General features: G+C 34.3%; 1 long non-coding RNA gene across 1 annotated transcript in view; it reads left to right on the top strand.

Moving 5' to 3' along the window:
* The first annotated feature begins 6,052 nt into the window (after nucleotides 1-6,052).
* Nucleotides 6,053-8,079, top strand: part of LOC145277106 (uncharacterized) — a 63,168-nt gene continuing 61,141 nt past the window's right edge. The window contains exon 1 of the long non-coding RNA XR_013868110.1: nucleotides 6,053-7,104. This is a non-coding gene — a long non-coding RNA (uncharacterized LOC145277106). The remainder of the gene's footprint in view (nucleotides 7,105-8,079) is intronic.

Here is an 8,079-nt window from a genome sequence, read left to right as displayed (position 1 = left end):
CCCTTGCAAAGTCATCCTTATGGCAGAGTTGAAAAAATGCTGTCAAAGTTGTGGCAGGCGGTGGACCTTGGGCTCGTTCCAGAGCAGTATCAGCTGAGAACATGACACGCTGCCCATTTTCAAGATGAACAGAAAGTTGTACAATTGGGGGGAAATGTTCATGGATGGGATGTTCCAATATCCTCCAGGCTGCCTCTGAACTGCCGACAGACCTTGCATTCTGGAACTGCTGGATCTCATCCACAATGTGACTTTGTACTTGGCCTTGTTGGTTAGCTGCTCCATCAGTTCTTTGTAGTTCAAACACTGCTTGATCACATCCTTTATTCACGTATTTGAGGACATATTTAATGCTTTGGATCGAGCTGCAAATTTCTACGTTAATGTGAGCGTTGAACTGCTGAAGGAGGACCTTGTTGTACGGAACAATCCACTGGTTTGTTATTTCTTGATTAACATACCGACCATTTCTCTTCATCCTTATTGTACCAGTCTGGCCTCCATCTTCTGGTTTTCTTCGCCTGTACTTGGGGTAAGAGTCTTGGCCTTGCTCGGTACACTGAAGAAATTCTTTTGGGTATTTTTTGGAACATTTGTTGTCAATCATACATGGACAATTTGGATTAAATGGTCCACAAGGTCCATGCACCATATGTGCCATCACTTTAGCATGAAGATCAGGATCTTCCTCTTTGTCAGGGATCTCTGCAGATATGCAGAGATCCATTTTTTCTGGTAGAAGTTTGTCCTCTGGGGCCTGCCAGGTGAGGATGTGTGCATGCGGCAGTCCTCTTTTTTGATATTCAATACTGTACAGGAAAGCCCTCAACCTGCCAAATCCTCCCTTTTTAATAAATTCAAGTAACTTTTTTAGCTTCTGCCTGAAAACCCTGGCAACAATATCTGGACGATCCTGAGGGTCTTGCCCTTGAAGACAATTTTCTGTAATTTCTGTCCACTTTGGATTTGTTGTGAACGTGATGAAGAGGTCGGCTCGGCCCATTCGCCGAACATATGCCATGGCATCACTTTGACGCTCAAACATGTATCGAGGGCCTCCTGTATAAGTTGCCGGAAGTACAACTCGTTGACCAAACTGTTCTGGATTCCCATTCTCCCTAAGAATTGAATCTCTCAAGTTGCTATAATTGTCAGCTCTCAGGGTCTGTTGCTCACGCCTCAGGAACTGTAAACATTCTGTTTCAATCTTGGAGTACACATCCACCAGCCATTGTTGAAATAGCCTTCGGTACCAGAGAAAATAGTTTCCAGGCCGAGTCATTAAATGGTACGAATAAAATTGCTGTTGGGTAACTTTTCGCCCATTGGATGCCTTCATGTAGATGTTGTAAGATGGAGAACCATAGGGGTACATTAACGGGTACATTAAAGTATCATAGAGGGGATGTAGTTCGGAGATCCATTTTAATGTATCATTTCTAAAACGCAAGACAATATCCCGGTTAGCTGTTGGTTCATTCTCCATTAATATTCCAATCTCATACGTTGTTGTTGGAGCATTGAATCGCCGTGGATGCTCTTCTTGCGGCCTTTGGTCTTCCCTTATGACAACTTTATGTTCTACCAAGTGTTCTTCTTCAATCCTCTCCTTTGTTGTTTTCAGCTGACAAATAAAGCTGTTGTTCTCATGTAAAAATTCAGTCAGACTTTGGAGAATGTCTCTATTGAGTCTACTGTCACGTCCCCGATTATGTAGTTCCTCTTCCAGACTATCCAAGAAGTAGACTTGAATAAACTTTGCTGTTTCATCTTCAGGTGGTAAAAGACTCCCAATCTGGTGGCAAACCTGGCCTCGAATTCTAAAAGAAGGATTCCACCCATGTACTGCCGCAATTTTGTGACCAAATGATGTCATTGCAAAACAATTGTTATAACTGCGTAGATTTTGCAGAAAATCTTTAGAGATGGGACCATTGCCGGAGAGCAAATCTTGAAGCAACTGAGGCAGTGGTGGAAAGCTATCAAGCACAACTTTGCCAGAAGAACAACAACCAGGGGTTTCTCCTTTAAATTTTACAGCTGAGCAATGTTGACATACTTTGTCCATTTTTCCTATATCAGCTGTAGTGAGAGAGTCATTTTTGTTGTAGAGCAATCCTTTTCTATTGCAGTGTTCTATTTCATGGTGTCTCAAAGCAGTCATTCGTTGTCTAGCTGCCTCGTTTTCTGTCAATTGCTGGGGCAAAGTCATACTCTCTCTCCATGCAGCCTCTCGTTGTTGCCCTTGGTATAGGCGAAAGCTTCGTTGGGTTTCCGATTCATTCTGATGTCGTTGAGCCACTCTCAACTCACCTTGTGTACGTTTACTTACCTCATATAATTCATTCGATCGTAATATTGCTTCTCTTTCCAGTGCATATCTTTGCCTTTCTTGAATTTTATCGTGATGAATTTAACCGCCTTACAGCATGTCTAGTTCTGTCAGCTTCACGTTGGGTTTCTCTTTCCAAATCTGACAGTCTTGCTCTCCTTTCTCTTTGACGTATCCTGTTAAGTTCTAGACGTCTTTCTCTATCTGAATTGTTTTCATTGGAGCGAATTGCAGCAACTCTTAGTCTATTAGCTTCCAATCTTTCCATTCTTTCTTCCTCACTTTCGTTTCTACTTCGTTTGGGTGGCATAATTTCGGTTTTAAACGGAATTGTTTAACGATATTAATGATTGTAAATTAATTAAGCGTAAAGGAAATGTATACTAACTGAAATGGACGAACTATAAATAATATTTCTGAATAGTACAATTATAAACAATTATATTGTACCTATTTACTATGCCTCCCCACGGGACAGAGTTAGACACCAGGGTCGTTTTTTAACGTGGAGAAAAGGTACAAAAATAAAAATTGTCTCAGTCGTGCAGGATTTCTCCTCCACCGAAAGAGAACAAGAAAATGAAGTGCAGCATCTGAAGAACAGATGGTATTTATTTGCTCCCCCACTGAGCAAATTAGGCACAAGGCCGTTTTTAATGTGAGGTAAAAACCAGCTCCCCTAAAAGTAGGCAAAAAGGGGGCACTCTGGTTACCAAAAATAATAATTGTCCCAGTATAGAGGGTTTCCCCTCCATTGACTGGTACAAATTATCTTCAGTGCAGCATCTGAAGAACAGATGGTATTTATTTGCTCCCCCACTGAGCAAATTAGGCACAAGGCCGATTTTTAATGTGAGGAGTGAAGGGAGGGGGAAGGGGACCAGCTCCCGAGAGGTGGGAAATGGGAGCTGGTTAAAGGTCAGGCATGTGGGGCTGCCCCCACATCTGGTCTTTGCCAGTCATAGCTAGTCCTAGCTAGTCAAAGCTTGCAGCATCTGCCGGAACAGATGGTATTTATTTGCTCCCCCACAGAGCAAATTAGACACAAGGCCGTTTTTAATGTGAGGTAAAAACCAGCTCCCCTAAAAGTAGGCAAAAAGGGGGCACTCTGGTTACCAAAAATAATAATTGTCCCAGTATAGAGGGTTTCCCCTCCATTGACTGGTACAAATTATCTTAAGTGCAGCATCTGCCGGAACAGATGGTATTTATTTGCTCCCCCACCGAGCAAATTAGGCACAAGGCCGATTTTTAATGTGAGGAGTGAAGGGAGGGGGAAGGGAAAAAGGGGACCAGCTCCCGAGAGGTGGGAAATGGGAGCTGGTTAATGGTCAGGCATGTGGGGTTGCCCCCACATCCGGTCTTTGCTAGTCATAGCTAGTCATAGCTTGCAGTATCTGCCGGAACAGATACTACACTTTGATCTTGACCAAAAGGAATGAATAAAAGCGACCTACGTGTGACTCATTACTTCCGGGTGTAAACGTCACAGTCTAAAAGTAATAATTAAAAAAAAGTAAATGTAAAATAAATGTAATACCAACTTAGGTTAACTAAGTAAACAGTACAATTAAAACAGTTCTATTAAAACAAATAATTACTAAGATCTAGGTAATTGTTAGTCTCATTGTTATGGTTTTAAAGAAAAAAATGTGTAAAAAAAAGTTCTGCTTTTGTGAGTACGTGTATTTCTTTTAAATTACATAACCTTTTTATTTTATTATTTATATCTCTTTTAAATTTATATATTTTGTTAGTAAACTGGAAGAAATTCAGTTGAATAAAACCTTGTTCGTGTTCTTTACGTTAAACTCATATTTTTATAAAAGGTTCATCCGGTTTAAAGAAAGCACTAAGTTTAAATAAGACTGGAAATAACTAATTCAATATATAAATAGAAAAATGAAATAAATATAAGCTTTAAGTCTTAAGATAGTAATAATCAAAATGTAATAAATTATTTGTAGTTCAAATCTATGATAAACAGGCTTTCGAAATAGGCTCGACCAGAAAGATTAAATTGGAACGAAATTATAATCTCCGTGCCATTTTCAAAACAACCCCACAAAAGTAACGATATCCTGCAGTTGGTTAAATGACAATGTTGGTTGTAAGAAAAATGTAAAAGAAAATGCGCTTATCTGTTTATTTTGACCTGTTTTATTTAATTAAAAAAAAAATTGGCTATAACTGGAAGAGAGCGTTATGTTTTGGGGGTTGTTTAAAAAATAGAATGGAAATAAAGTTAGTTCCGTTTTAATTGTCTTTAATTGCGGCAAGCGCTAACAAAATCGAAAAATCACTGTTTACATTCGAAATGTTAACTTTTATAGGTTTACAGGTTTGCTGACAAGGCTGGGGGTGTTTAATACAATTATTTTACTAAATTGATTTTTTTCATTTAAAAATAAAATTATTTATTTTTTAATAAAGTTTTATTTTAAAATATTTGTTTTTGTTTATTTATATAAAATTACGATAGTTGAATTGTATTCTTTCAATTATATTGGCAAGTAAAATATAAAAGATTAAAACGGAACGAAATTGAAATTTCCATTACATTTTCAATACAATCCCAAAACATAAAGCTTTGCTCGCCAATGAATTGTTTTGATAATATACGTAAAGTGAAATAAATCGAATATAAAATTAAATGAAAATATATTAAATAATTAAATGTTAAATAGATTTTGTAAATAGTACAGTTGAAATGATTAGAATATTTCCAATATGTAATAAGGTCGAGGTAATTAGTTAAAGAGATTTAATATAATGTGATATGCAAATGAGCATAAGTCATTCGATATGGGGGTGGTTTGTAGACTAGTATATAAAGAAATTAGGCATAGATTCTTATGTCTCCTATAACAGAAACATCCTAAAATGGGTTCTAATGTTTCTCTACCAGGAGAGATCTACCCTCTTACCTCCTTTATATTTCGTTGATGATGGAGAGCTGTACACACAGACAAAAACACACGAACCCTATTACTTTATAATAATATAGATATAGATAGATATAAAATATATATATATATATATATATAAAATATATATATATATATATATAAAATATATATATATATATATATATAAAATATATATATATATATATATAAAATATATATATATATATATATATAAAATATATATATATATATATATATATATATATAAAATATATATATATATATATATATAATATATATATATATATAAAATATATATATATATATATATATAATATATATATATATATATATATAAAATATATATATAAAATATATATATATATATATAAAATATATATATATATATATAAAATATATATATATATATATAAAATATATATATATATATATAAAATATATATATATATATATATATAAAATATATATATATATATATATATATATAAAATATATATATATATATATATATATAAAATATATATATATATATATATATAAAATATATATATATATAAAATATATATATATATATATATATATATATATATATAAAATATATATATATATATATAAAATATATATATATATATATATATATAAAATATATATATATATATATAAAATATATATATATATATATATATATATATATATAAAATATATATATATATATATAAAATATATATATATATATATATAAAATATATATATATATAAAATATATATATATATATATATATATATATAAAATATAAAAGTGAAGGAAGTAAAATCCAAACTTTAAATAATCCACATAAAAATCCTTAAAATGTTCCAAGAATGTTAAAAAAAATTTTTTTTATACAAGTTCAAGTGAAATCCTTAGAATGGGGTTCAAGAGAGCAAAGAAGATGGCAACTGCTTAAAAATTCCAAAAACTAAAGATTTGTGGAGAATTAAGTCTTGGTAAAATCTTGATAAATCCTAGTAAAATCCTCTAAGTTAATTTGAGATTAGAGCAAGATCTAGGTAAAAATTTCCAAACAGGAAGATTGATAGAGCAATTCCAAGAACTGGTGAGTTTCCCTCCTGTCAAGGTAGACATTTACATTGTGATAAAAAAATTGGAGTACAAGACAAATGGTATTATGTATCTCAAGGCAGTTACCAAATAGGAGGATCAATAGAGTATTTCCAAAAGCCGGCAAGGTCAAATTCATGTTAGGGTGAATATAGGAAATTGGAGTATGAGAAAAATTATTATTGCTCTTAGAAGGAGCATAGTGAAAAGATGAGAGAATTTAGTCTAACAAAATCAAATTTTAAAAAAAGCAAGAAAATCCTGTAGATATTAGTCCAAAAGCAACCCATAATCAATTGAAAATTGAGCATATCAAAATACAAATATCCAGATATTGGTTGTAGAAAAAAAACTGAATTGATTAATATTTTTAAAAAAAGTCTCAAACAATCGAAAATGGATTCAATAATAAGATATAGACATATTTACCAGTTGTAATAGAAATAAAAAGTGTAAAAAAATCTTACCTTTAAAGTTGATTCACTTTGTTGGTTAATTTTAATGCATCGAAAATCCAGCTTATGTCCTTTTGTCATAGTGATCTGATCTCCACCATGCCCCAATTGAAATGAATGGCTCTCATCTGGGACTTCACTCCTGATCTGATTCTGATCTGAAATGGAACACATACATCAAATGGAACACATACATCAAATGGAATGCATGCATCAAATGGAAAACACATGCATCAAATCTGTTGCCAAGATCGCTGGAAAAATGGTTGGATCACTACCTCTTCAGTAAGTATCTCACTGCCGATACAATCCTCTATCTGTATAAGAGCCAGGTGTGCCGTAAAATGGAGTATTGTTGCCATATTTGAGCAGAAGCTGCTCGGCATGCCCTATCCTGCCTTGATAGTGTGTGTGTGTGTGTGTAAAACGGCACTAACCCTATTTGGGTTTAACCGGCTTCCTCCGAAGGAGGACATTCTATGGGAGCATGAAATTCACAAGCAGTCCTCAGTCGCATGTATATATCTGTTAGGGGAGATGACAACGTTAGATTTTTACAACTCTTGCAGGGAGGTGTCGATATCCTCCTACATACAACACCTGGAATTCCCAAAATTGGTCACTCATTTTAGTAATGACCAGGCTCAACGTTGCTTAACTTTGTTGGTCTGATGGGAACTGCTTTGTCAACGTGATTATGCCTTGATAGAGTTCAAAACCGACTGCGAAACTTAGGTGATGCCCTTTTATCTTCCCTGCAACCTCTTTCCCACAGAAGAGACATCGTGAGCCGGTCTTTGCTCTATCGCTATTTTCATGGCAAGTGCTCGACTGAACTCCAATCTATGGTTCCCCCTTGCCAAACTTTCACAAAAATCTCTCGACTAACTACAATCACTATATATGATTTTTCCTCACTGTCTATCTATGTCTAAATCTAACTGCAGATACCATGATCAAAGCTTCTTTCCCAGAACTGCAAGCCTTTAGAACACTGTTTCGCTGGCATGCTTCTCGGTTGAATACAACATGGTAGCCTTCAAATCTAATGCAAACAAGCCCCTGTTAAGCCGTCCTCACACATAATCAAACTCTACCCAATTTACACCATAAATGATTACTACACCACTACCTTACATTTACTAACCCTTATCCTCGCGTGGCCTTTGGGCCTTGATAAGTGGTGACTCACAAGTAAAAAAAAAAATCTGGTTTAATTTTTCCAGCAAACCCCGCTTCTTTCCTAGATGTATTACCTTC

Source organism: Euprymna scolopes, chromosome 5 (assembly GCF_053919585.1).
Source record: "Euprymna scolopes isolate OS-2025 chromosome 5, ASM5391958v1, whole genome shotgun sequence".
Classification (NCBI taxonomy): Eukaryota; Metazoa; Mollusca; class Cephalopoda; order Sepiida; family Sepiolidae; genus Euprymna; species Euprymna scolopes.
This window is presented reverse-complemented; position numbering and strand designations above follow the sequence as displayed.